The sequence below is a fragment of the Cervus elaphus genome, chromosome 20, assembly GCF_910594005.1.
Source record: "Cervus elaphus chromosome 20, mCerEla1.1, whole genome shotgun sequence".
NCBI lineage: Eukaryota > Metazoa > Chordata > Mammalia > Artiodactyla > Cervidae > Cervus > Cervus elaphus.
Genome location: NC_057834.1, coordinates 129,570,688 through 129,598,335, shown reverse-complemented (window position 1 = coordinate 129,598,335; position 27,648 = coordinate 129,570,688). Strand labels below are relative to the sequence as shown.

At 38.9% G+C, this 27,648-nt stretch overlaps 1 protein-coding gene across 7 annotated transcripts in view; it reads left to right on the top strand.

The window, feature by feature from the left end:
• The window catches only part of THRAP3 (thyroid hormone receptor associated protein 3), a 69,968-nt gene that overhangs the window by 20,090 nt on the left and 22,230 nt on the right, over nucleotides 1–27,648 (top strand). For 5 of the 7 annotated variants that reach the window (XM_043878910.1, XM_043878904.1, XM_043878905.1 and 2 more), the window contains one exon: nucleotides 6,458–6,546. The exons of 1 other annotated variant lie outside the window; for it this stretch is intronic. The gene's annotated coding sequence lies outside the window, so the exon portion shown is untranslated. Of the gene's footprint in view, nucleotides 1–6,457; nucleotides 6,547–17,264; nucleotides 17,392–27,648 lie in introns of those variants that run through there. One more of the 7 variants, XM_043878909.1, reaches the window with a different exon arrangement.

Here is a 27,648-nt window from a genome sequence, read left to right as displayed (position 1 = left end):
AGCAGCAGTACAGAAAGTGAAGAAAGTAACATTGCTTGTGAGTCAAAGAAATATTCAGTATAATTTGCTATAGTATATGTTTTCCCTTGAAGTGCTGTTTAGTTAATTTTCAAATTTGTTATTAAGGAATGTTATTAAGTGCAGCAAAAGTTAATTTCAAAAGCCATTAACTATCCATTAATGGTGTTTAAAGGTGATTCTTCAGAAAAATTCACAAAATCAGTTTTGAGCTTAAAAAAAAAATTGCAATGAATTTTACTGCTGCTAAGCCATTTAACTGCTGTTTGGTAGGGCAAGTCAGACATCACGTTTTTCTGACAAAAATTCATAGAAATGATGATGCTAAGCCTGCAAAAGTGGACTGAGAGGGAATGAAAGTCACTTTGTCAATACTGGGTCAGTAGCACATGAGAGATTCTTTTGTTGAGTACCTGCTGATGAGTGGTACAGTAAGTAAACCATAGCTTTAAATACTTTACATTTTCAGAAGCTTTGTAAATATGTTCAGCTCAGCCCTTCCTTCTCCACACATTTTTATAATCAATATTTCTGTACACCTTAGCATATTCAAGTTCAGGCTATATTGAATTAATGTTCTCTCAACTTTTTGGAAAAGATTTTCACCAGAAGTTGTTCCATACAGACTGTTCATAGTGTTTAGTCACTTCAAACTCATCACTGACTTCACTAAACCACTGAGTGGTATCAGTAATATCTCTTGAATCATCAAGAGCCATGAAACACCACCAAGATCTTTTGGCTTTTTTGAAAATAAATCTTTTATTTTTGAACAGTTTGATTTACAGACAGTCTGGGAAAATAGAGTATGTTCCCATGTATACCCCATTTAACACTTTTTTCCTGTTAACACCTGTTGCTCCTGTTAACACCTACTAACATTAGTGTGGTACATTGGTCACAACTGATGAACCAGTATTGGTATAGTCTTATTAACTGAAGTCCATGCTTGAATTTTCTTAGTTTTTATCTAATGTACTTTTCCTGTTCCACATTCTCATTTAGGATATATATACATTAAGTTGTCATGTCTCCTTAGGCTTCTCTTGGCTATGACAGTTTCTCACACTTTTTTTTCATTTTTGGTGATCTTAACAGCTTTGAGGATTGCTGGTTTGCTTTATTATAGAATGTCCCTCAGTTGGGATTTGTCTAATGTTTTTCTCATGAGTAGACTAATATTAAGGATTTTGGGGAGAAAGACCAGAGAGGTAAAGTGCCATGTCATATTAAGGAGTACGTGCTATCAATGTGACTTCTTGTTAACTTTGATTATCTGATTAGGTTTCTCAAGTATAAATTGCTCCCTTTCCTTCCATAGTGTACACCAAAAGAAAATAGCTAGACACACTCACCTCCACTTGAATGGAGAGTTACATGCCACCTCCTTGAGGGTGACTGAGTATATTAGTATGGATTCATGGGTATTTTTGTTATAATCCAGTACTTAATTTTGTTACAGTTTTTCTGATTGTTACTGTTGAGAGCTCTTTCAGTTGGACGGGAGTGTCCTTTTGCCATACCACTTTTATTGTATGTGGTGGTGCTTTTTTGTTGTTGTTTAGCACTTCTTTACTTTCTGACTCTGTAAGATACTTCCAAGCTCATACTGTGTATCCCTTCCCCCAACCCTAGATTCAGCTATTTCTCCAAGGAGTCCTGGTTTCTTTTATTGGAGAATGTATTAAAAATCAAGATCTGGGTCTTGGAGGGTAGTTGCTTCTCAGCTGACAATGCAAGAAATATATCTATACTAATACATATATTCCATATACTTATAGAAATATCTGTAAGTATTTGATATTTTTATATATATCAATTTCTATCTATAAACATGATTACTGATACCTCCAACTCGAATCCGGTACCTCATTGATCATTCTAGTGTTTCCCTCTTTTATGTTTAACCTCGCACTTCCAGCAGTGGGAATCTTGACTGTCACCATCTGCCATGCATTTACTCATTAGTTCCAGTATACGTGCAGTGTAGTAGTTTCAGGATTGTTAACCTGTACCCTTTAACAGCTATGACAAACCTAGACAACGTATTAAAAAGCAGAGACATTACTTTGCCAACAAAGATCTGTATAGTCAAAGCTATGGTTTTCCCAGTAGTCATGTCTGGATGTGAGAGTTGGACCATAAAGAAAGCTGAGCCCTGAAGAGTTGATGCTTTTGAACTGTGGTGTTGGAAAAGACTGTTGAGAGTCCCTTGGACTGCAAGGAGATCAAACTAGTTAATCCTAAAGGAAATCAGTTCTGAATATTCATTGGAAATGCTGAAGCTGAATCTCCAATATTTTGGCCATCTGATGTGAAGAACTGACTCATCAGTAAAGACCCTGATGCTGGGAAAGATAGAGGGCAGGAGGAGAGGGGGATGACAGAGGATGAGATGGTTGGATGGCATCACTGACTCGATGGAAATGAGTTTGAGCAAGCTCCAGGAGTTGGTGATGGACAGGGAGGCCTGGTGTGCTGCGGTCCATGGGGTCACAAAGAGTCACACGTGACTGAGCGACTGAACTGAACTGAACCCTTTAGCAGGAGCTTCCCAGGTGACACTAGTGGCGAAGAACCCGCCTGCCAGTGCAGGAGACAGAGGAGACGTGGGTTTGATCCTTGGTTTGGGAAGATTCCCTGGAGGAGGGCATGATAACCTACTCCAGTATTCTTGCCTGAAGAATCCCATGGACAGAGGAGCCTGGCGGCTATGATCCAGAGTCACAAAGAGTGGGACACAACTGAAGTGACTTAGCATGCACACATGCACCCTCTAACAACTTTACAACTGGAATAATTTTAACAACTAGAATACCAGTGGTTATATGCCGTTTCTTTTGCTTTTTATCTTGTTTCTGTTTCACTTATTTCCATAGTTGCTTAGGTCAGCACCTTTCCCCTCCACCTGCCCTATTTTTTATTTTATTTTTTGCCCTATTTTTTAATTGACTACTTATATTGCTCCTGTTGTCCTCAGCCCTTCAAACCAAAAGGCTTAATAGTCTTAAGTTCATTTTCTCTAGACACATTTCTTAGGCTGCTGCAGTCAAACATGACTTAATTAACTCACTATAATTAAATGACTTTCCTCCTTGTGCTAACAGATATAATACTCAGAAACTTATTTTGGTTGTATAGCCTTTTTTTTTTTTTTGGTTTTATAAAGATTTTCTGTTGTGATAAGATACTCTGTTTTACATTTACAATTTTTTTTCCAGCGCTTGGTTTCCTGTGAATTGGGAATATTGTGTGAGTACTTAGTTTGGTAATGTCAACTCTTGTATTCTTGGCACAGCTATGATGTCATTTCATAATAAACACAGAGTGTTGCCATCTAATTGGATTTAAAAAAGCACCCACACTCCACACTGTGTCTTAAATGGGTAACATTCGAAGTCCATTTTTTCGTTTTGACATAAGTGATAGATGCTGGTAATTAAATAGTAATAAAATGTGATATGACAGAATACATGGTACTTGAAATGCTTTTTAGTGACAATTATTTCACCAGAATTTGTAGCAGCTAAGTGGTGAGACCTCTGCTTGTAGTCTCTTTTGCTCCTACTCTGCTGCTGTATATTATAAAGGAATGAATGTGGCTGTGTTCTAGTAAAGCTGTTTATAGATACTGAAATTGGAATTTCATAGAATTTTCACGTCATAAAATACCTTGATATTTTTCTACCATTAAAAAAAAAAAAGTAGAAATTGGGGAGTTCCCTGGAGGTCCAGTGGTTAAGACTTCATGCTTTCACTGCAGTGGCCTGGGATTCGATCCCTGGTTGAGCAACAGCATATTAAAAAGCAGAGACATTACTTTACCGACAAAGATCCGTATAGATATAAATGACATGTAGATCAAAGCTATGGTTTTTCCAGTAGTCATGTCTGGATGTGAGAGTTGGACCATAAAGAAAGCTGAGCCCTGAAGAGTTGATGCTTTTGAACTGTGGTGTTGGAGAAGGCTCTTGAGAAGAGTCCCTTGGACTGCAAGGAGCTCCAACCAGTCAATCCTAAAGGAAATCAGTCTTGAATATTCATTGGAAGGATTGATGCAGTAGCTGAAACTCCAATCCTTAGGCCAACCGATGCGAAGAACTGACTCATCAGAAAAGACCCTGATGCTGGAAACTATTGAAGGCAGGAGAAGGGAATGATGGAGGGTGAGGGGGTTGGATGGCATCACTGACTGAATGGACATGAGTTTGAGCAAGCTCCAGGAGTTGATGATGGACAGGGAAGCCTGGCGTGCTGCGTGCAGTCCATGGGGTCACAAAGAGTCTGATGTGACTCAGCAACTGAACTGAACTGAGCAACTAAGATCCTACAAGATGTGCTGGCAGCCAAAAAAGAAAATGTAGAAACTGTTCTTAACGAATGTACAAAAATATGTTGGAAAAAAAAAATAGGTTGAGCTTTTTGACATTATTCGCTCACCTCCCAAGCATAGAAGACCCTGTATGCTCGACATGTTTGGCAGTATTTGCCTTTCTCTTCAAAACCATTCATAGTAAATTCACCAGTTTTGGATTCAGTCTTGGTGTGCCTTCTTGAAAGCAGAGAAGCTACTTGGAGCAAGACATTGTGCAGTTCTCTGTAGTAAGACCCTAAAGGGTTATTTGCCTAGCTGTCATAATCTCATCAGTTCCTAGTATTTTTTTTTTTTAATTAGGGAGTGGTTAGATTAAATTTATTCATTTATTGGCTACTTTGGGACTTGAATAGAAGACAGTGTCCCCTTTTGTTCACTTTTATTCAACTTACTTTTGAAACTAGAACACATTATTAATGAGAGATGGAGAGAGGAGAGTGTGTGTGTGTTAACTGGTTAGAATGTTAAAAGGTAGATGTATTGGAATAGTTCTTTAATCAGTGCATTGTAGGCAGTTCCCAGTTGTGTAGGAGTCATCAGGGGTTCCCTCAAGCTGACTCCTGTGAGCCCCGGTGCCCCTGCATTTAGAAGCAGGGAAAGAGGTTTCGGTTGATGTAATCTAGGATGAACTCCCAGAATGACCTGCAAGAATATCTACAAAAGTATTTTGAAAGAGTGAGTTCTTGTAAGTGCTGTGGTTTTATCGTTTATCAACTAAGTAAATATGGACCAACATTGTCATTAATTTGCTAAATGGTCTGACTGAATAGTAATTTCTTCTGGTAACTCTTATCCTATTCGTTTTAACAGTAGGTTTTTGTTGCCTCTTTGTGATGTTAATTATCTGATAACCTTTGGTATAGGTCAAGAGTTTATTGCTTGTGTCTTCAATTTACTCAGCAGACACATATCAGTGTTAGGTAATAGACTTTGCAGCCCTGTGAGTATTAACAGACATAATGATATGCTTGTCTAGGGTAACACCAAGAAACAGTACCTGACCCAGCCTAGGTGAGCCCAGGACAGCTTGCTGGGGAAGGAGACCCTCCTAAGATTGAGTTTGGTTGAGAGGGTAGGAGGCTGAGGGCCTGACATGTACTGAGAGACTGGCTAAATAGGCAAGTCTTCAGCTATGTGCAAACCACAGGTTTCAGAGAAAGCTAAGGTGGGTATCCTTGATTGAGTAAATGAATAAGTGAAAAAAGAAAAGATTAATGTCAAGATTGCATCTTCAGATTATTTAATTCTTGGGTACCTTCCTACTCTGGGCTTCCCAGGTAGGGCTAGTGGTAAAGAACCATCCCCTGGAGGAGAGCATGCAAGTCACTCTAGTATTCTTGCCTGGAGAATCCCATGGACAGAGGAGCTGACAAGCTATGGGCCATAGGGTCGCAAAGAGTCAGACACCACTGAAGCAACTTGGCTTTAGTATTTTGAATGAATGATAAAACTTAAACTAGGAGTGAGGATGTTAACTGCATACTGAGTTTGCTGATGTTGGAACTTTGTTTTTCTGTTCGATATAATGCTGCATTGCTTTGATACTTGGCCGTGTTAATGTTTAGATCAGGAAATATATAAACACTTGGATCTGAAAGGTTTTCTTGTGCTTTGAGGGATGAATGTGGGGAGTTGTTTTAACTTGAAGTGTATTTGTTACATTTATCAGTAGTTCAGCCTACTTGAAAGTTTTGGTTTAAAGCATCTAATTCTTCTGAAGTTATTCTCCAAGTTGAATTATGGAGTTTGCAAATTCAGCCTGTATAATGCAAACCATAGCACCTGAAATACTGCCAGTGAAAGGTATCAGATTACAAGAGGAAGGTTTTAGCTTTCCCTACTGCAGCCTTACTGTAAGGAGGTGGGGTGAATGAAAATGAGTTTAGGAGACAGACAGAGACCCTCAAGCCAGTATACTTTGAGAGAGAATCCTGTGTCCACTTGGAGTGAAGTTGAGAGCTAAAGGAGAGTTTCTGCTTATAGATTCCAAGCATCTGTATTTCAAGGTTCAATCTGCGAGGTTTGGGTAGCTATTTTATCACTGCTTATTTCTTCTCATTTCAGAGTTGTATTCTGACTTGGTAAATTTGGAGAAGCCAGTGGCCCTGCGTCTGTCTGGGGTGTGCTGCAAGTCAAATCATTGTTCGGATAAGGTAAATGCATGATGGTAAAAGGAAGTAATAGTAATTTTAGTGCCTTCTAAAACCAGTCTTATGCTTTTTATCCAGAAGAGTCCTTTTGAGTTTTTAAATAGCATGTTTATTCACTTGGACTTATTAAAAAAGATCAGCCATAAACTTGACACATATATAGCCCCTGTTAATAGTTTGGGGAACAGACCCTTTTTATGCATATGTTTCTCGGATATGTGTAATCAAAATTGGAGTTGTGCTTTTTTGTCACCTGGTTCATGTTTTAATATTCTGTTTGCAGTTTTAAATGACTCATGATATCTCATCATTGGATGTTCCATATAATTTATGTAACTAGTTCCTTTTTGGTAAACATTTTAGGCTTTTCTCTCAGTTTTCCATGTCTTAGATAACTATGTGACGAATATGAATAAATTCATGTATAGAGTAGATTTCCCCCCATAGTATGCTTTCTTTTCTTAAATTTTAAAGAACATTTTATATATTAATTTAAGGCTTTTTTTGTTTCACTTTTTTAATTAATACATGTACAAAAATCCTGTACATAGTCATGTCAGACTATCAGCTCCACAGGGCCTTTTTTTTTTTTTTTTTTTTAAAGTTGTAGCGGGTGAACTCTTGGTTGCAACATGTGGGATCTAGTTCCCTGACCAGGGATCAAAACTCCAGGCCCCTTGCATTGGGAGTGCAGAGTCTTAGCTACTGGCCTACGAGGAAAGTCCCTTCAGAAAGCATTTGATGAAAAACAAGCCCTCCCACCCAGTTCCCAGTCCCTAGAAGCAGTCATTTCCAACTCTCCACTGTTTCTTTGGTATTACCTCTAAATAGTCAGCTTATTTTGCTGCTTACGGATTTTCCAGTTTGGGGTATTATCTATTCCTGCGTTGGATAGTGGTAGAATTCTCTGACTTCCTCACATACCCATATTTATTGTCACTCTGACTGTAATGTAGTTTTGTTTAGAGAGCAGTATTCACTGTTAACAATATTGAGTTTATGTATAACTTATTCACAGCTAATTCACATTGTATGCTGTGTGTGGTTTATTTTATTTGTACAACTGGGTGTTTTCCCTTTTGTTAATATTTATCTTTTTCTGGTCTGTTTTGCTTAGTTTCTGTGTTGTTATTATTAATTTCTTTCTAAACTCTACCTAGAAGTATAAATCTTCCTCAATACTTGAAACATTTTGGTTATATTATAAATTTTATCTTAGAGATATTTTCTAATCTGCTTCATTCTGAGCATGTGCTTTAACTAGGGAGCTGGGATGTTGTTATGCCAACATCATCCAGGTGATTTTTCCTCCTGGTTTTGTTATCTTTTCCCATGTCCTATCCCTTTCCTTTTTGATACAATCTTATTTTGAAGGAACCACTTCTCCATTAGCTTTCTGAGAAAGGGCTATACAACAGGTAAGTTTTTTGGACATACATGTCTTGAAAATGCCTTTATATTGCCCTTCTGTTGATCATTACTTTGGCTAGGTATAGATTTCTGGTTTGGAAATAATTTTCCTTCAGAATTTTGAAAATACTGCTCTGTTGCCTTTCACTTTCACTATTGGTGAGATGTCAGTTACATTTGCATATAACCTGTTTGTAACCTCTGAAACTTCTTTTTTCCAGTATTCCCAGTGTTCTGAAGTTTCATAATGATGTCCTTGGTGTGGCTGTTTTCATCTAATGTGCCGGCCACTCCAGGGACTGAAACTTATGTCACTCAGTTCTGGGATATTTTCCGAAATTATGTCCTTGATTTTTCTCTCCTTTATTTTCTGTACTCTTTTTCTGGAATTAATTGGATATTGGATCTTTTGGGCTGATTCTCTAATTTTAACTTTATTTCTGCTATTTCCATCTCTGTGTTCTTTGTTCTTTGGGAAATTTCCTTGGTTGTGTTTTCTAATATTTGTTGTATTTTTTTCACTTGTGTTCATATATTTTATTTTTATATGTATACTTTTTTTATAGTCAAGATTTTTGTTTAGTCAGTCCAGCTTCTTCATACAACTCTGAACAGCCTCACTGCCTACAAAATACTGTCTACAAAATGCCCTTCACACATTTGCAGAAACTTTTGCCTTTCTACAGCTACCAGGACAAACTGGCAATAAGTAGTTGGTTCTTTAAATTTTCTCATGTGAATCAGGGATTCTGTTTGCAATAAATTACAAACGACTTTTTTCCTCATCTGTCATGAAGGCTTTTTAATTTGCTGGCATCATGGATGATAAGTTATTTTTAAGTTTTATTTTAGTGTGATAAGAACACTTAAGATGAAGTCTACCCTCTTAGCAGATTTTTAAGTGTAGAGTACCTTGTTGACTATAGGTACAGCGTTATATAACAGATCTCTTAAGCTTATTCATCTTTGTTAACTGCAACTTGATTCACATTGATCAGTAACTGGCCATTTCCCCCTTTTCCCACTCCCAAGACAAGTCTGCTCTTTGAATTTATAAATTTATTTATTTTAGATACCTCATATCAGATACCTCATGTAAGGAATCAGCAGTTTTTGTTTTTCTGTTACTGGCTTATGTCACTTAACATAATGTCTTCAAGGTTCATGTGTGTTGTTACATATTGCAGAATTCTTTTTTAAGACTGAGTAATATTTCATTCCATCTATCACATTTCTTTTATCTGTTTACCTGTTAATGGACATTTAGGTTTTTTCCACATCTGGGCTGTTGTAATAGTGCTGTAGTGGACATAGGCATGCTAACATCTCTTTGAGATCCTGATTTCAGTTCTTTTCGGTAAATATCCAGAAGTGGAATTGATGGATATGTATTCTTATATTTTTAATTTCTAAGAGCTCTCTCTTGTTCTCTGAATGAAACAGAGGTGAAATAGTATTTCAGATGGTGGACAGTTTCCTCATGTAAAATGGGAGTAATAAATAAGTGAATATATATATATATATATATGTATAAAGCATTTAGAGATGTGCCTGGCTACTATTCTATTATTATTGTCCTTTTATGATGGATGCAGTTTTATCTTTGAGAAAATTAATGATAATATTTTTAGCATATTTAGACCTATCAAATAGACAGTAGTATTTTCTTTTTTTAGTGTCTTGCTTTTTTACATTTCTTTAGTATATCTGGAATTTTAGTTTTGTTTATGGTAAGAAGAAGGACTCTTAACATTTTGTATTAACTCGTTGATCAGTTGTCTCAACTATTCATCGGAGAAGGCAATGGCATCCCACTCCAGTACTCTTGCCTGGAAAATCCCATAGACAGAGGAGCCTGGTAGGCTGCAGTCCATGGGGTCGTCCATGGACACGATTGAGCAACTTACTTTGACTTTTCACTTTCATGCATTGGAGAGGGAAATGGCAACCCACTCCAGTGTTCTTGCCTGGAGAATCCCAGGGACAGGGGAGCCTGGTGGGCTGCCGTCTGTGGGGTCGCGCAGAGTCGGGCACGACTCAAGCAACGTAGCAGCAACAGCAGCAGCAACTATTCATTTATCCTTTTTTCTAGTGTTTTTTTTTTTTCCTAGTGTTTTGAAAAGTCACCTTTTTGAGAGTGTATTAATAGGGTATATTTTTAAATATACCCTTTGTGTTTTGTTCTATTTATTTGTATAATCTTGTACAAGTAGTGATTTTATTATGAGTGCTTTATTTCACCTTAAATAAACCTTTCTCCTTTCTCCAGACTCAGCAAGCAAAATATACTTGAAATTTCCATACTTATTGTTTTTCACTATGTGGAACTATGACAGTTCTTCAAGAGACTTTAGTACTGGAAAACAAAAACTAGAAGGGCTTAGGCAGGGCCCTTACATAGGAAGCCAGTTGCATACTTCAAAAAATAAGCTTACTAGATTTTCCCCTCTAAGATTCTTTTAGAGTCTTTGAAATCTGCTTTTGAGTTTTTTGATTCATTCAGTCAGTATATCCTTGAGTGCTTGTTACTGTGTCTATTCTCTATGCTGGGGTTAATCAGCAGTGAGCAAGACAGACAGGATTCCTGTTCTTGGGGAGCTTACATTCTAGTTTGGGAAGGCAGATAAGATCGTTTCAGGTTTCCTTAGTGTTAGGAAAGAAGTAGGGCTACAAAATTAGAGTGGCGTGTCATTAGGTAGAATGCTAAGGAAGAGAGACATCTTTGAGTTGGGTGATAAGCTGAGATCTGAAAGATGAGAAGGGAGCCAACCATTCTGTAGACTGCAGAAGTGTGTTCGTAGCAGGAACGGCCGGTATAAAGGTGCCGAGACTGTAGATGCTTGTAAGTGTTCAGGAACAGAAATAAGGCCTTTGTGGCTCCAGTGTAGTGACTGAATGGGGAGAGAGTGGTTTGAGATGAAGCTGAAGAAGTAGGCATAGGGGCCAGATAATTTAGAATCTTGAAATTATGGGAAACTGGAGCTTTCATATATAAATCTGATGAATTCGATTTTGTTCCTTTAAAAAAAAATACAAGATGTTCTAGAAAATAATTAGACGTATTTCTTTATGTAGTTAATATATTCATTATGAGCCGGAGAGGGGAGTTGCACTGGTCACATGTATCTGAACTGAGTTCTTTGTTTATTTTTTAAAATATTTGCTTGGCTTTGCTAGGTCTTAGTTGCAACATGCAGGATCTTTAGTTGTGGCATCTTTGGTTGCAGCATGTGGGATCTAGTTCTCCTGACAAGGAATTGAACCTGATCCCCCTGCATTGGGAGAGTCACCCTGAAGGGTCTTAGCCTCTGGACCACCAGGGAAGTCCCCTGAACTGAGTTCTGGTTGAGTGTTTTGATCTATCTGGGCTTGGAATAGTTAGGCAGTCTCTAAATTTAGATAACTTTGTATAGTGCCTTAATTAATTCATTTTAGATGAAAGCAGCAGGCTGGGTTCTTGATTTCTTTTGTAGACCCAGGTGACTGGTAAGATCTGGAATGATAGCATATCTTGAAGTTATTTTTCATTTTTTTTGTGTGTAGAGTTGTGTGTGTGTGTGTGTGTAAGACATCCCTCTCTTTTTTTCTCCCCTCAACTTATCTGGTGAAGTGCAGAAACAGACATCAGGTTTTCCGTCAACAGGAAAGTGAGGAATGAATGAAGTGAATGAAGACTAGAAACAACAAAAATAAATGATGAATTTAAAAGTGACTAATACTGAATAAGGTTCAGAACTTGAGCATTTGAAGAGACATAATCATTGTTCTTTGGGACAGTACCATCCAAGAGAAGTCCATTGTGAGCCATATACGTAATATCAAATTTCCTAGCAGCCACATTAAGGTAGTAAATACAAAGCAGCAGATGAAATTAATAGTATGTTTTATATAATTTAATATATCCAAAACATTCTCATTTCAGCGTATAATTAATATAAAAATGATGAATGAGACGTTGTGCATTCTGAGTTTTGTACCAGGTCTTTGAGGTCCTGTGTTTTATACCTGCACCGCATCCCGGCTCAGGCCGGCACACTTCAGCCGCATGTATGGGCCTCTGCAACTCTCAGGGCTCCTCCTTCTGCAGGAGGGGTAGATTGGCATGGTGTAGTTACTGAGGTGACCCTGCGATGTTCATGATTCAAAGCAGTGTAGTTGTAACATATAAGGAGATAAATTAAAACATATATTTTCCCCTCTCTCAATCTCTGTGTGATGAACTTGTTTGGGAAGATATTTGATCCTGTAAAGATATCTCTATAAACAGTACTAAACAGCTTATCTCCTAAGAGAGTTGTAAACAGACCTACTTAATGTAGAACAAGCTTTATGTAGAACTCTGTGTAAGTAGCAGCTGTCTATGTACTGATGGTGGGATGATTACTTGATGAAGAGAGACCAGAGATCTAATCCTTGGAATCTGTAAAGTGTGTACATAAGTCAGTGGTTTAGAATTCCTTTCTCAGTTTCCTGAAAGTATCTTGATAGATCATTGTTGTTCAATTCCTAAGTCGTGTCTGACTCCTTGTGACCCCCTGGACTGCAGCACGCCAGGCTTCTCTGTCCTTCACTGTCTCCCTGAATTTGCTCAAACTCATGTCCATTGAGTCAGTGATGCCATCCAACCATCTCATCCTCTCTCGTCCCTTTCTCTCTCTCGCCTTCAATCTTTCCTAGCATCAGGGTCTTTTCCAATGAGTGAGCTCTTCACATCAGGTGGCCAAAGTATTGGAGCTTCAGCATCAGTCCTTCCAATGAATATTCAGGCTTAATTTCCTTTTGAATTGACTGGTTTGATCCCCTTGCACTCAAGAGTCTTCTCCAACACCACAATTCAAAAGCATCAGTTCTTCGATGCTCAGCCTTCTTTATGGTTCAACTTCACATCAGTACATGACTCCTGGAAAAACCATAGCTTTGACCATACAGACCTTTGTCAGCAAAGTGGTGTCTCTGCATTTTTTTTTTTTTCTTTATGCAACCCCCCAGCTCCACACCCGTGTCTCTGCATTTTAACATAGCTTTTTTCCAAGGAGCAAGTGTCTTTTAATTTCATGACTGCAGTCACCAATCTGCAGTGATTTTGGAGCCCAAGAAGGTAAAATCTGTCACTGTTTACCTGTCTATTTGCCATGAAGTGATGGGGCCATGAAGTGATGGGGCCGGATCCCATGATCTTAGTTTTTTGAATGTTGAATTTTAAGCCAGGTTTTTCTCTCTCCTCTTTCACCCTCATCAAGAGGCTCTTGAGTTCCTCTTCACTTTCTGCCATTAGAGTAGTATCATCTGCATATTTGAGGTTATTTCTCTTGGCAGTCTTGATTCCAGCTTGTGATTCATCCAGCCCAGCATTTCACATGATGTACCCTGCATAGACGTTAAATAAGCAGAGTGACAGTATATAGCCTTGATGTACTCCTTTACAGTTTGGAACCAGTCTATTGTTCCATGTCTGGTTGTAACTGTTTCTTGACCTGCATACAGGTTTCACAGGAGGCACGTAAGATGGTCTGGTATTCCCTTCTCTTAAAGAATTTTCCACAGTTTGTTGTGATCCACACAGTCAAAGGCTTTAGCGTAGTCAGTGAAGCAGATGTTTTTTCTGGAATTCCCTTGTTTTTTCTGTGATCCAGTGGATGTTGGCAGTTTGATCTCTGGTTCCTCTGCCTTTTCTAAACCCAGCTTGTATATCCAGAAGTTCACGGTTCATGTACTGTTGAAGCCTGGCTTGAAGAATTTTGAGCATTACCTTGCTAGCATGTGAACTGAGCACAGTTGTGTAGTAGTTTGAACGTTTTTTGGCATTGCTCTTCTTTGGTATTGGAATGATAGATGGACTTTTTTAAAAGCTCTGATTGCAATGTGTACCACTGATTCAGTCCAAGGTCGTTGTCTTTTTTTCTTCTTTTTTTTTTTGATTGGAGGAAGCCCAAGGTCTTAATAATTTCATTAAAAAAAATAGTTGTATTATGATTGGCTGTTTTAACTTAGTTTTTAAGAAGGTTTATCATAATGAGAACCAGAAGGAGGCCATAGGTGATTAGTTAACATAGCCTGTAGTGTCTTTATTAAGTTAGAAAAGCTGAGGGTTCCTCTAAAAAATAGGAATGTTGTGTTCCCCAGTGATAACACATTTGAAATAAGAACAAAAATTGCTGTCACCCTCCCCTCGGGATTTAGGAGAGGAGCCTCTGGGGTCAGTCAAAGATAATATTTAAGTTGCTGACTGTGCTTTTCATTCTGTTTCTCTAATGATGAAGGGTTAGTTGCATAGATGGTCCTGAGCCTAATAGATACCCATTGAGCAAATTTTAGAAGATATCACAAGTCATGTACACTGGGTCCGTTGAGGTAAGTTCCAAATGAATGGCCCCTCAGTTTGCTATCGATTTTTCCCTGCTACTGTTCATCAGCAAAGGGCTTTATTCTTCAAAGGTCAGGACCTTAAAATTTGACCTTTTCTTGCTTCTCTGAACCTCTTCAGTGCAACACGTGCCAGTTTAGCCAGTATAAAACACTTTATTGTTTTGTGTAGGAAGATACCTGATTGCTTACTAATATATTAGCAGGAAAGTAGAATCAGTGGTGAAATCTATTTTCTCTTAGAGACGTTTCTAAGTATCTCCCTGTCACCAGTCTAGGGTTGCAGCTGAACATAGCAAGGTGTGAAGTCACTTGTTGAATTCCAGGCAATTTACACTTTTTGTATACTTCTTAATTCCTGTGGCAGTCTTATGAGGTGTAGGCCACATTTGGAAGATGAGGAGAGTAAGTATCTTGTCCAGCTAATAGGTGGAGCCCACAAATTTGAACCCAGTTAATTTTTTTGGTGCCAAAGCCACTACTTACTGCAGAACCTAGCCCAGTATTATAAAGTGACTCTGTTGGGTTCTGTTCATTTGGGACATGATACTTAGATTGATAATCTATTTCAGCATAGTCCCTCACTTTTACCACCTTTATATCCCTATCTTGGAATAGCATGTTATGGAAAACACTGAATGAAACCTGGATTCTAGTCCTAGCTGTTTGCTTACTGTGTATTGAGATAATGGATTCTTTTTCCATTGAGCAGGGATTTCCCAATTACTTGTCTGCTTTGATCCTCTTAAAATTGTGAGATGTGGATACCACTGCCTTTGTCTTTTCTTAAAAAATTATTTTTTATTTTTGGCTGCACTGGGTCTTCATGGCTTCGCGTGGGCTTTCTCTGGTTGTGGTGGGCAGGGGCTGCTCTTCACTGTGGTGCGTGGGTTTTTCACTGTGGTGATGTCTTATTGCAGAGCACAGGCTCCAGGGGCTCAGGCTTCAGTAGCTGCAGTGTGCAGGCTCTAAGGTGTCTGGGCTCAGCAGTCGTGGCTCACGGGCCCTGGAGCGTGGGCTCAGTAGTTGTGGCGCGTGGGCATAGTTGCTCCGTGGCATGTGGGATCTTCTCAGACCAGAAGTCAAACCCACTTCCTGCATTGGCAGGTGGATTCTTATCCCCTGTTCCATCCCTAGTCGGGGAACTATGATCCTACATGTCTTCCCACTTCAGCGCCTCACCAGAAAAAGAGTTCCCCAAACCACCATCATTCCAGCAATAACCCCGCCTTGCGATGGCTCTATCAGGGTTTACTCAGGCCCCGTGCGGGCCTCTGCGGAGCATGCGCACCCTTCAGCTCGGCTCACGTCTCCGCGGGAACTCTTGTCTTTTGTTTTTAATAAACTTTTTGTTTGAGAATAGTTTAAGATTAACAGGAAATTGCAAGAATTGTACAAAATTCATGTATTGGTTTGCTAGGGCTGCCATATAAAGTAGCACAGACTGAGTGGCTTAGACAACAGCAATATATCGTCCCACAGATCTGGAGGCTAGAAGTCAGAAATCAAGAGCTTGGCAGGATTCGTTCCTTCTGAGACCTGGGAGGGAAGGATCTCTTCCAGGTGTCTCTCTTCGGCTGGTAGATGGCCATCTTCTCCCTGTATCTCTTCATAGCATCTTCTCTGCATATCTCTATGTCCAGATTTCTCCTTTTTTATAAGGACACCAGTCATATCTCTGTAAAGACCCTGTCTTCAAATGAGGTCCGGGTACTTGGTGTTAGGACTTCAACATATATTAAAAAAGATATATAGGGTTAGGGAAACAGTAATAGTCTCTGTATTTCCTATACCCAATTTCCTCTATTATTAACATTTTATGTTAATATGATACGTTTGTCACAGTTAATGAACCAGTATTGATACCCTATTATTAATTAAACTGTAAGCCCTGTTTGGAACACATAAGAAAACTTCAAGGACGAGTATTTTTTTGAAAATGATACGCACACTAATCTTAACAAAGTAACTATAAAATACAGAGATTGTGAAACCTGTCTTAGTGAGAAAGCAGAACAATTTTAAAAATTGTGACAGGCTTGTGTTTTCACCTTTCCAGTAGTCAGCACTTGGTGTAGTGTCCTGTTCATGCTTGTGAAGCCCAGTCTACAGCCTGAAACTTCAGAAGTTAGGCTGTGTGTTCAGTATTCACCACATCTAACAAATGAATGAACTGAAATCTGTACAGATGGTTACTTTCCTAAAGTCCCCCAGAATGCCTCTTTTATTCCAGGTCACTTCCTTTTGTGTCGTTTTCTTAGATAAACCATATATTTAAAACAGAGTACAGGCAAACACAGTTGAATTTACCCCCTGCATACTTCTTACTCCTTCTAGGAGGCATACTTATAATAGAAGAAATCGATGTATAAAATTGTTTGCATACAATTTCTTTTACTAGTTTTTTTTCAAATTGGTGGTTAAGACCTATGTTTATTACTTGTGTGTAGTTTTCAGAATTTTCCAGCATTGATTGATTATGTTACCTTCTGTGAATATTATATAATATCCCAGTGATCTTAAGATCTTCATATGTTTTTATTTCTCATTGGGAGAGAAACAGCAGTTTGATTGAATGAATAAAGGGGTTTCCCTGTAAAGGTTTGTCATTCTGATCTTGAATTTTTCAGTATTTTCTCTGGTGTTAAGAAAAACATTTATGAAACTCATTCCTGAGTGGAAATCAGGCCTGAAATAATTAATAGCATGCTGTATTCTGTGCGATATGGAAAATACCGTTCTCACTGCATTTTTCTTACCTTTCTAAGTTATTGAGAAGTAGTGTGGTCCTGTTTCTTTAAAAAGTGGAAGATGGAATGGGTGGAGTTTGCCAAGTCTTTGGAACTGAGAAACTTAATTCAGTCTCTGAAGAGCTGGAGGGAAATGTGACCTCTTACTGGCTCTGTGATGGAAAGAAGCTAGTGGCAGTATCCCTCGGCCTGACAGGAACCTGTTGCAGAGTCCTGACTCACTCTGGAAACTCCTTTTTCCCAAGTGAGATTGTGGTGCTGCCTGAATTTGGTGTATGTAGGTGGATTGCCCCCTTGCAAGTGATAGTTGAAGTACAGTCAGAAGGTAAGTAGCCAAGTCCCTGGTCAGCTATTTTCAGACAGATGGACTAGTTTTTCTAAAATGGTAAAATATCTTACGAATCGTAAATGATTTCTTCTGTAGTAAATTTCAGAGGTGATGGGACGGAAGTGGAGGGATCATTCTCTTTTTTTTTTTCTGAAAGCAAAAAGTTCAACCCTCACCACTTAATTCCATTTTTTAGGATGGCTAAAGTCAGGATGAGGAATGTTCTGCTCACTTTGTGCAAACATATGAATTTTTTTTGTCAGTGGTAGAGCTGTTCCAAATCTTCATTTTATTGATGAAGCGTTGAGTTGAGTCTTGGTAAATTTCTCCATTTAATGTGCCTGAACACTTGCCCATTATTTATTTATTTTAGCTTTTCATTGCTCACCAGTGGCAGTGAAGATCAATTCTGCCTTGATCAGGATCTTGATATTTTTGGGGTGAAAGAGAGGGAAGAATGCAGTTTGCAACAGCCAAATAGGCTAGAGCAACATGTGGTATTTATTGATGACTGATGCTTGGGCTCAAAAGGAGAGATGTCAAGAAAACTTGTCTCTGAGGTAGGACGGGCTCTGTACTGGTCAGACAGGAGCCCGCAGTCCCACCCACCCACAGAACACAGATTTCTGGTGGCTTTTGGAAAGAACTCTGTCAAAAGAGGTCTTTTTGGCATTTGGCAGGCCAAAGCATCCAGTGTAAGTAGCTATACTGTTGGAAAGGGATTACTTCTTCTTCTCAAGTTGGAAGAGATGGCCAAAAGTCCTCATCATATTTTTTCTGTTTTGCTGTGCAGTTTATTATGAATTTTCTAAGCGATTAAATAATGCCGTGCTCCTGTTTGCTGTCTGGAGAAATTAGGTCTGGAAAAGGAGGGATAGAGATTGACTTTTGGAGGACTTGGAATTGAACCTTTGTGAATAAGAACTGGCTAATCCACCTGGCTAGAACTTCCCACATTGGCAGTATTCTTGATAAATTATCCATGTGTATCTTTATGTCAGGCTTTGCATTCCTTAATTGGTACACTTTTAAACTACTTCAGAGCTTACCCTTAGGGAAGCTTTCTTAATGCGTCTTAAGCATTAAGGAAATTTTTCTAATTTTCACTTTAAAAATTATCCCTGTGTCCATGGATAACTAACATAAATTAATTAAATTTTTTTTTTTTTTAAGTAGTGAAAACACACAACAGAGTTGGGCCTTTTGCTGCAGTTACCTGTCATAAGAACCAAAGGCCAGATACTGTTTCTCTGAGGGTATATGCTTTCCTGGCTGTCCCTTAACCCTCCAGTTTGTGAACACAAAGGGGTCCCTGTGCTGAATTGTTCCTGTGAAGTTTTCCAGAGCTGGTTTCTCCTTTGAATTCTTTCCAGCCTGACAACAGCCATTAAGAAGAACAGTTGAGAATTTGTTTTGTAAACAGGTCCATTGTTAGCATAAGTAAACTAAAATATATGCTCTTATTAATGAAGGGTTATTTTCAGGGAAGTTGATAGTAAGGCTAGGATAAAAGCACATTGGTAAAAAAATTACCGTGTAATTTTTCCAACTGCCAAATAAACAGTTGAAGTGAGCTGACAATTTTTATGTGAATTTTGGACTCTGCAGAATTAGAAGCTTTAGCTTTTTTGCCTTGCTAACCCAAAAATGTAGTTTATTCATGTATATTTTCTTTTTCTCATCATAATTGCTCACTTATGAGGTAGTCCCACTTCTTAAAACAAGTTGATGAAACAACCCACCCACAGTATTTTGGACTACTCGTGTCGTGTAATTAGGAGGCAGTTTAAGATTGCACTTGGCAGTTTACTTTAAATGTGTTTGAACTGAAATCCGAGTCATTGTTTTGCTGATATAAAAGATCCCCTTTTTAGACTTATTTTCAGAGCACACAGGGAGCTGCATATAGATATGCACCATTTGGGTCCTCTCATTGCATGCCTGGGTTTTTTTTTCCCTCCTGCCATGCAGACTTGCAGATTCTCTGTTCCATGACCAGAGACTGAACCCAGGCCTCCACAGTGAAAGTGGCAAATCCTAACGCTAGACCATCAGGGAACTCCCACATGGCTGGATTTCTTAATGGAAGGATTCTCTCTCTTTTTTTTAACGGAAAAGGTATGGGGAAATAGGGGCTTCCCTGGTGGCTTATTGGTACAGAATCCGCTTGGCAATGCAGGATACGAGGTTTCGATTCCTGGGTTGGGAAGACTCCTTGGAGGAGAAAATGTCAACCCACTCTAGTATTCTTACTGGAATAATCCCATGGACAGAGGAGCCTGGTGGGCTATAGTCCATGGGGTCGCAGAGTCTGATGCTGAGTGAGTGAATGAGTGAGTGAGCTCATATACTTGGGGAAATAGCTGCAGAGACTGGCTATATCCACTTAGACTAATTAGGATTTTGATCATGAATTGAGCCCACCTGCGAAGAGTTGATAATTTTTTTAAAACTGGATGATGGATGCATTTGGGTTCCTTACACTATTTTTTTCTACTTTTGTGTATGTTTGATTCAATACCTCCATAATAAAAATACTAAAGAAAAAAATAGAGCCCAGTTGGCTATTCGGCTGGCCTGCCTTAGCCTTCTTTTAAGTAGTAAAAGAGGAAAAATATTCCACTGTAATAAAGTTTTCCTCAGAATGGACTTTGAATAGCTAAAGTGCAGTTTTATTTATTTAGAGTTATGTGGAAATTACTTGTCTGGATTTTTTAAATATCTCTGAAGAAAGTAGGTAGATGTTTGATTCCACATTAAGAGAATCAACGCCATTAACTCTATGAATGTTATTAACAATTTTTAAAAAAAAGACTGGTAGGGGGAAGTCACCTGTAAATTCACTAGCTAAAAAAATGTATATGTAAAATAAGAGCACATGCTCCCATCCTGTCTGCTCCATTTCATGTCTTTCCCTTTTCCTGCCCCCTTCCTCTTCATGTCTTCCTTTCTGTTCCACAGAGGTAACCACTGTTAATAGTTTGCTCCATGTGCTTATGTAGATATGTTTTATGTGTATATCTGTACCTACACATTGAGGCTTCCCTTGTGGCTCAGCTGGTAAAGAATCCGCCTGCAATGCCGGAGGCCTGGGTTTGATCCCTGGGTTGGGAAGATCCCCTGGAGAAGGAAAGGGCTACCCACTCCAGTATTCTGGCCTGGAGAATTCCATGGAGAATTCCGTGGGGTCGCAAAGAGTTGAACACGACTGAGTGACTTTCACTCACCTACATGTTAACACATTTAAAAAACATGTTCTACCAAATTACGTAGAGTATAATGTAAAAAAGTTAAAGAATTTTAGTACTGAACTCCAGAATAACTTTGATTTTGTAATATAGGTGAAGGTAAATCTTTTATTATATCGTTAAATTGTTTTCAGCAATAAAACTGCCCTTCTCCCCAAAGGATCCTTCTCTCCTTTTAGAAAGGTGCTCAATGCACATGTGGATATTTGCCTCTATAAATTTTAAGACCTCAGAATTGAAATTAGTATTATATTTGTGGGTTTATTTAATAATTCAAGAGAGCTGCTTAATAGAGTAAATGTCAGGAAGGGGTCTCTGAACTTAGATTTCTTCAGGGATATTGGGAGTGGGGTGTGAAGTCTTGGGAAAGTGTTACCTTAGAGATACCCATAGCTGCTCTTGATTCTCTTTCCCACTTTTACTCAGGAGAGGATAATCTCCAGAGGAGAGCATAAAATAGTAAACACATTTGATATGTCACCTGAGCTCTGCTTTCCTGCATCTATCCAGAGGCACACAGAGCACACAGTCAGGCCCAGTCCTTTGCCTACAACCCTTTATGAGCTGTGAGTTTCTTTCTTGGCTGATTTTTGGATCTGTCTTTTTTTAATTTTAGCCAGTTTGTTCAAGAATTTTCTACATCTTGCCTTTAGTGACTGTTGAGAGCAGGACTGTCTTGACTGGACTTGCTGGCGGCGGAGTTTCACTCTGACCTGGCACTGCTAATTGAAATGTGAATGTCTGCTAAAGACTGAGATCAGTGTGACCTTCTCTGCCTTTGAGGAAGATAGAGAAGGGATACGAATAAGCTCAACTTCTAGTTTAGCAGTAGTTATTAGGACTATGGTACATACTTAATTTTATCCTTGGATTGGATTGTTAATATTTGGTGAACTGATCTTTTATTATTCCTGCTTGTGTGATAAAGAGAGTGGAGAAGGAGGAGGAAGTGTGAAACAGGCCTGTTCATGAGCACACACTGAGTGTCCACTCCGTGGCCAAGGGCTGTGCATGAAAGGGAGAACGAATCAGACCTAATCGCTGACCGGTTAATTTTGTAGCCTCTTCGGTTTGATATCCTGAATTGTTAAGCTTAATTGGTTAGCAGCAGTACCAAATGTAGAGCCATCTATTTGGAAAAGTGCTGTCCTCTAGCGAGAGCAGAGATGGTAGTTCCTAGGGCAAGGGACAGGGAGTGGAGGCCCATGTGGGGTCAGTCCATTCTATTAGGGTTACGTTAGAGATCCGTAAATAGGGAAAAAGACTAATTTTAAGACCGATTGTAAAAGCAGGTGTTAGGTGGTAACTGTTGAAAATCAGTGTAATACAGTAGCATAAAGGACCCAAACCACTTGATCATCTCAATAAATACAGTACAAACATGAAAAAAAAAATCCAACAGTTTTTCATAATAAAAGTATTTAACCAACTAGGAATAAAAGGAACTTCCTCAATCTAATAGTAGACATCTGTGAGAAAAACCTACAGGTATCATTGTACTTAAAGGTGAAAAGAAGACAGTGTTTTTGCCCCAGGTTCAGGAACAAGAGAAGGATGTCCACTTTCTTCTTTTCTGTTCAGCATTGTACCAGAAGTTCTAACCAGGGCAGTTAGGCATTAAAATGAAATAAAAGTCCTCTAACTCAGCCGGGGAAGAAGTAAAACTATCTCTTTTGCAGATGATATGATCTTATGTAGAAAATCTTAAGGAATCCATTGAAAACTAGTAGAATTAATATATGAATTCAGTAATGTTAAAGGATATAAGATGAGTATACAAAAATGAATTGTATTTCTATACACTAACGACTGCTTCTCTAGTGGCTCAGATGGTAAAGTATGCACCCGCAATGAGAGAGATCTGGGTTCGATCCCTGGGTTGGGAAGATTCCCTGGATGAGGGCATGGTAACCCATTCCAGGATTCTTGCCTGGAGAATCCCCATGGATAAAGAAGCCTGGCGGGCTACAGTTCATGAGGTCATAAAGAGTTGGACACGACTGAGTGACTAAGCACACACAGCAATGAACAATCAGAATGAAATAAAAAAACAGTTCATTTCCAATAGCATCAAAAAGAGTAAAATTCTGAGGGATTAATTTAACAAAATGAGCACAAAATTTGTACTCTGAAAAAAACTATAAACCCTGTGGAAAGATATCCCGCGTTCACAAGTTGGAAGACTTAATGTTGTGAAGATGACAGTTCTCTCCAAACTGATCTACAGATTCAAAACAATCTTTGACAAAATCTCAGCTGTTTGGTTTTTTTTCTTTTTTGTGTGCAAAAATTGATGTGCTGATGCTAAAATTTATCTGAAAGTGTAGGGGACTCAGAATAGCCAAAATTCTCTGAGCAGGAGGAGGTTGGAAAACCTGCACTTTTCTGATTTCAGAATATCCACAAAGCTACATTAATCAAGACTGGCATAAGGATTGACATACGGGTCAATGGAATAAAATTGAAGGTACAGAAATAAACCCTCAAAAAAAAAAATAAATAAACCCTCACATTTATGGTGAATTGATTTTTGACAAAGATGGCCAGTACATTTCAGTAGGATAAGACTAGTCTCTTCAACAAATAGTACTAAGAAATTTGGATATCCATATGCAAAAAAGTGAAATGGGATCCTTACCTCACACTGTAACATAAAATTTAAATCATAATGGATTATGGACTTAAATGGAAGAGCTAAAACTATAAAATTCTTTGAAGAAAACCTAGGAATAGATCTTTGTGACCTTGGGCAACATTCTTAAATATGACACCAAAAGCATAAGGAACAAAAGGACAAATGAGATAAATTGGACTTTAGAGAAAACCAAACAAAAGCTCTTTTCTGTAAAGGTCTGTGTCAAGAAAATGGAAGGACAACCTACAAATTGGGAGAAACTTTTTGCAAAGTATATGTCTAATATACCTGTTTCTATAATTTGGGATTCCCAGGTGGCGTTAATGGTAAAGAACTTGCCTGCCAATGCAGGAGATGTAAAAGATGCAGGTTTGATCCCTGGGTTGGGAAAATCCCCTGGAGGAGGGCATGGCAACCCATTCCATTATTCTTGCCTAGAGAATCCCATGGACAGAGGAGCCTCGCAGGCTACAGTCCATAGGGTCACACAGAGTTGGACTCTACTGAAGCAACTTAGCATGCATGCATGCATCCATCATTTATGAAGCTCAATATATAAATTATATATATATATATAATTATATATATATAAATATATAAATTATAGCTCAATAATAAAAAGACAGTAAGTGTTGGAGATTGAGAGAGATTGGAACCCTCATACACTGCTGTTGGGGAAATAAAATGGTATAGCTGCTTTGGAATATGTTTCTTATTATTAGTCTCTTGTTACATGAAGCTCTTTGTTCTCTACAGCTGGCTGTGGCTTTCCTAGTTTGGACTTTCTAAAATCATCCATAGCAGAAACATTTCTGCTATCTTGGGCAGACATGTTTCAGGCAGAGCCTGTTTCTATTTTTTGCATGTGAGTTAGCAGATAGGGGTGGGGAAAGAGAACTGTTGGCTGCTTTAGTTAAGCATTTCAGTTTTGCTGGTTTGTGAACCAAATATTTTAAGAGATAATTCTGCTTCAGAAACAGTTTTGTTTTGTTATTTTTAAGCTGATCAGATTGACAAGAAGCTGATAGATGGAGTACAACATGGGGGTAGCCTGTGTGGTAATGGTGAATCACTAGCACAATGTTGGGAAGATATGTGTTTGAATTTTGGACTTAACTAGCTGTAGCACTTTGGGAGCCTGGAGAAGGAAATGGCAACCCACTCCAGTACTCTTGCCTGGAAAATTCCATGTACTGAGAAGCCTGGTAGGCTACAATCCATGGGGTCGCAAAGTGAGATAATGCTGAAGGTTCATAGCTCTTTGTTTGGCACACGTGTTATTGATAAAGTGCCAGGGAATCAATTTCAGATGGTATGTATTTATTAGGAAAGCCAGTATTTGCCTAGGGTGTTTTCTGTTAGGCAGGTCCATCCAGAGACCAAACTTCAAGTTAGAAGGATCTTTGATGAACATACTCCAAATAGAGAAGCTAGACAGTCCTGAATAGTAAGTCCATCAAATCAGGGTAGCTGAATTGTCCTGCTTAAGTAAGTGATGAGTCCCATTTGTTCAGGATAATTCCAGTATAAAATACTTCCCCCTATTGTCACACAGGTATCCTGGAAACCTTAAATTGCTAGATACAAATAAATGTCACACCCCTGCCCCCAATCTGGCGGCTTCCTGGGTGCCTTAGTGATAAAGGATCTGCCTGCCAATGCAGGAGATGAGGATTCGATCCCTGGATCAAGAAGATCCCCTTGAAGAAGGAAATGGCAGTCCACTGCAGTGTTCTTGCCTGGATAATCCCCTGGACAGAGGGCCTGGTGGGCTACAGGTCTAAAGAGTCGGACGTGACTGAGCGATTGAGCACTCACATAGGCACCCCCAGCCTGCCTCAGACAGAGCAGGACAAAAGTCTCTGTTGGTCTCTAGACGGTATGCTAGCTTCTAGGTTTGACCTCTGTAGTCCCCCAACTTTTAGATAAATATTTTTTCTTGAAATTATTACTATGGGGACTTCCCTGGCGGTCCAGTGGTTAGGACTATGCACTGCCTCTGCTGAGGGCCCAGGTTCAATCCCTAGTTGGGGAACTAAGATCCCATGAGCTGCATGGCTTGGCCTAAACAAATGTATTTATGTTTGGTATGGGTTATTAAAGCATAGCCTTTTCTTTCTCAGACCTACAAGAAGATGCAGATTCCCATGTTTCAATTTCCCATCCCTATTCGTTCATTACTAAAAACTTGTTTTTTTATAAACCCAAGTCATAGTGTGTATCTTACGGAGTTTTACATCTTAAATTAGGGACTTACCTTAAAGGGATGCTAGGTCTTATGCCAAGATTTTTGCATTTCTATTTGGAAAGCTATTTCTTGGAGAGATTTCCATAGGTGATTGTTTTTATCCATTGTTTTGACTGTTAGTTTACTTTTAGAGGGTGGTGCTTATTGATCCTTTCCTGAAATTCTCTAGGCTTAGATCTTGTTTGTGTCCTGTAACCTAAATTAAGCAGATTAAAATAAATGTTCCTTTGTAACACTCTTTTCTTGAGTTAGTTGTGAGTCCTTTGAGTGAGAATTAGTAATGTAGGTTTCATGATACTAATATATTCTCATTACTTAAAACGAGAGGCAACTGTGTGTGCTTAATTGCTGCAGGGAAAGCAGGTGGTGCTAGAAGAGGTTGGTGTTTATCAGAATACCAGTACTTTGTTTGATTTTAGATTGGTTGTAATGTGGATACTGAAGTGATAGAGAAATGCTGTGAATATGCTTTTTAAGGTACACAAGATTCTTGAGGAAATGGAATATCCTATGAGGTAGTAAGTTTGATATTAATGGAAATGAGAGAACGGAAAAAAGTGGTTTGCCCAGCAAAGGCCTGTACATACATTAAGTACGCAGTGGAGTCATTGAAAACAGATACTCAGAGAGCACACTGTTAACAGTGTACATTAGTTCTCTGGCCCAACACAATTCCTGCATCCTTTCATGGGTTCAGAGAGCTTTAAAGGACTTAGTTCTGAGTTGTTTTTACATACTTGGAAGGCTGTAGGTCTGTTTTATGTTCTTGTTTTGTTTTCAGGTTATAGTATGTTTGCTTTCCATTTTTATTTGCTTGATTAGTAGTAAATCTTTCTGTGAAAAAAATTAAGCAGTTAAATCTTTTCTGAGAAGGATCTTTTGGAATATAAACCTATTATTTATGGATTGAAGACTAGTTGCATGGTTTATATGTAGCTTGACCGTTTAGGGCTGCAAAGGTTGAAGCTCTGGGGTGGCCTGTTGAGAGGCTATATTTGGCATTACTTAGTATTAGGAACTCGGTCTCCTGCCCAGTGAAACGTATCCACCGTGTTCCAAACATGGGGCAAACAGTAAATACTCCCAGGATGTTCCTTCTGGTGAATTCAGCAGACGTCTACCATGTGCCAAGCACAATGCTGGGCTGGCATAGTCACTAGGGACACTTAAGAAGAAACCTAACAATCCAGCGTGAGGAGGGGGAAGGAATAATTGAATTCTTTCTTATCTTTGAGAGTCTTTAATGTAGAGATGCTTTCTTTGGCCCTTGCTGTCAATATTACTCTTTTTGCTTGGAGGTGAAAAATAGAATCTGCATTTTTTAAAAAACTTATTTATTTGGCATTGCTGGGTCTTAGTTGCGGCATATGAAATGTAGTTCTCTGACCTAGGGATCAAACCCAGGTCCCGTGCATTGTGAGCATGGAATCTTATCCACTGGACCACTAGGGAAGTCTCAGAATCTGTTTTTAATGATATAGAAGCCATGTAATTATATACCTTAAGACTTTTGCTTTAAGTAAAATGTATCTGTTCTTCCAAAGACAAGTGGTTTGGTGGTGAATGCTTGTGTTTCAAAAAGAGTGATGGGGAAAAAAAAAGTGATGGGTCTGGAAACTGTCTCTCAGGTGGCTCTGCAAAACAGTTTAAAAGATAAACCCTTGCTCCAAGTGACAGGATTGTATCTGAAATGATTTCAGAAGGCTGTTTGAATTCTGCACCTGGGTTTTAAATTAAAAAGAGGGGGGCATAGAACAACAGCAGTGTCAGTACAAGATGGAGGAGGAGGACATTTTGCAGCTGAGGAGGGTTTATGAGAAAGGACTCGAGGGCCTTAGTGACTCATCTCACTCTGAATCAGCAGGTGGTGTGGCTGCCGGAATGAGCAATCTTAGATGCATTAATAGTGTCTAAATGGTTTTCAGTATCCCAGTGGAGGAGAACAAACTGGAATTGATTCAGTGGCAAATAGGGTGATGATGCGGATAGGGAACCTCGTCATCTGAAGGATCTTGGTTGGAACGTTCGAGGATATTTGGATCATACCAGCCCTTAACTTAGGAGTTTAGGAACTGTGTTCTGTGTTTCTGCCTGCTAGCGTGTGTTCAGTAGTTGGATTCTTT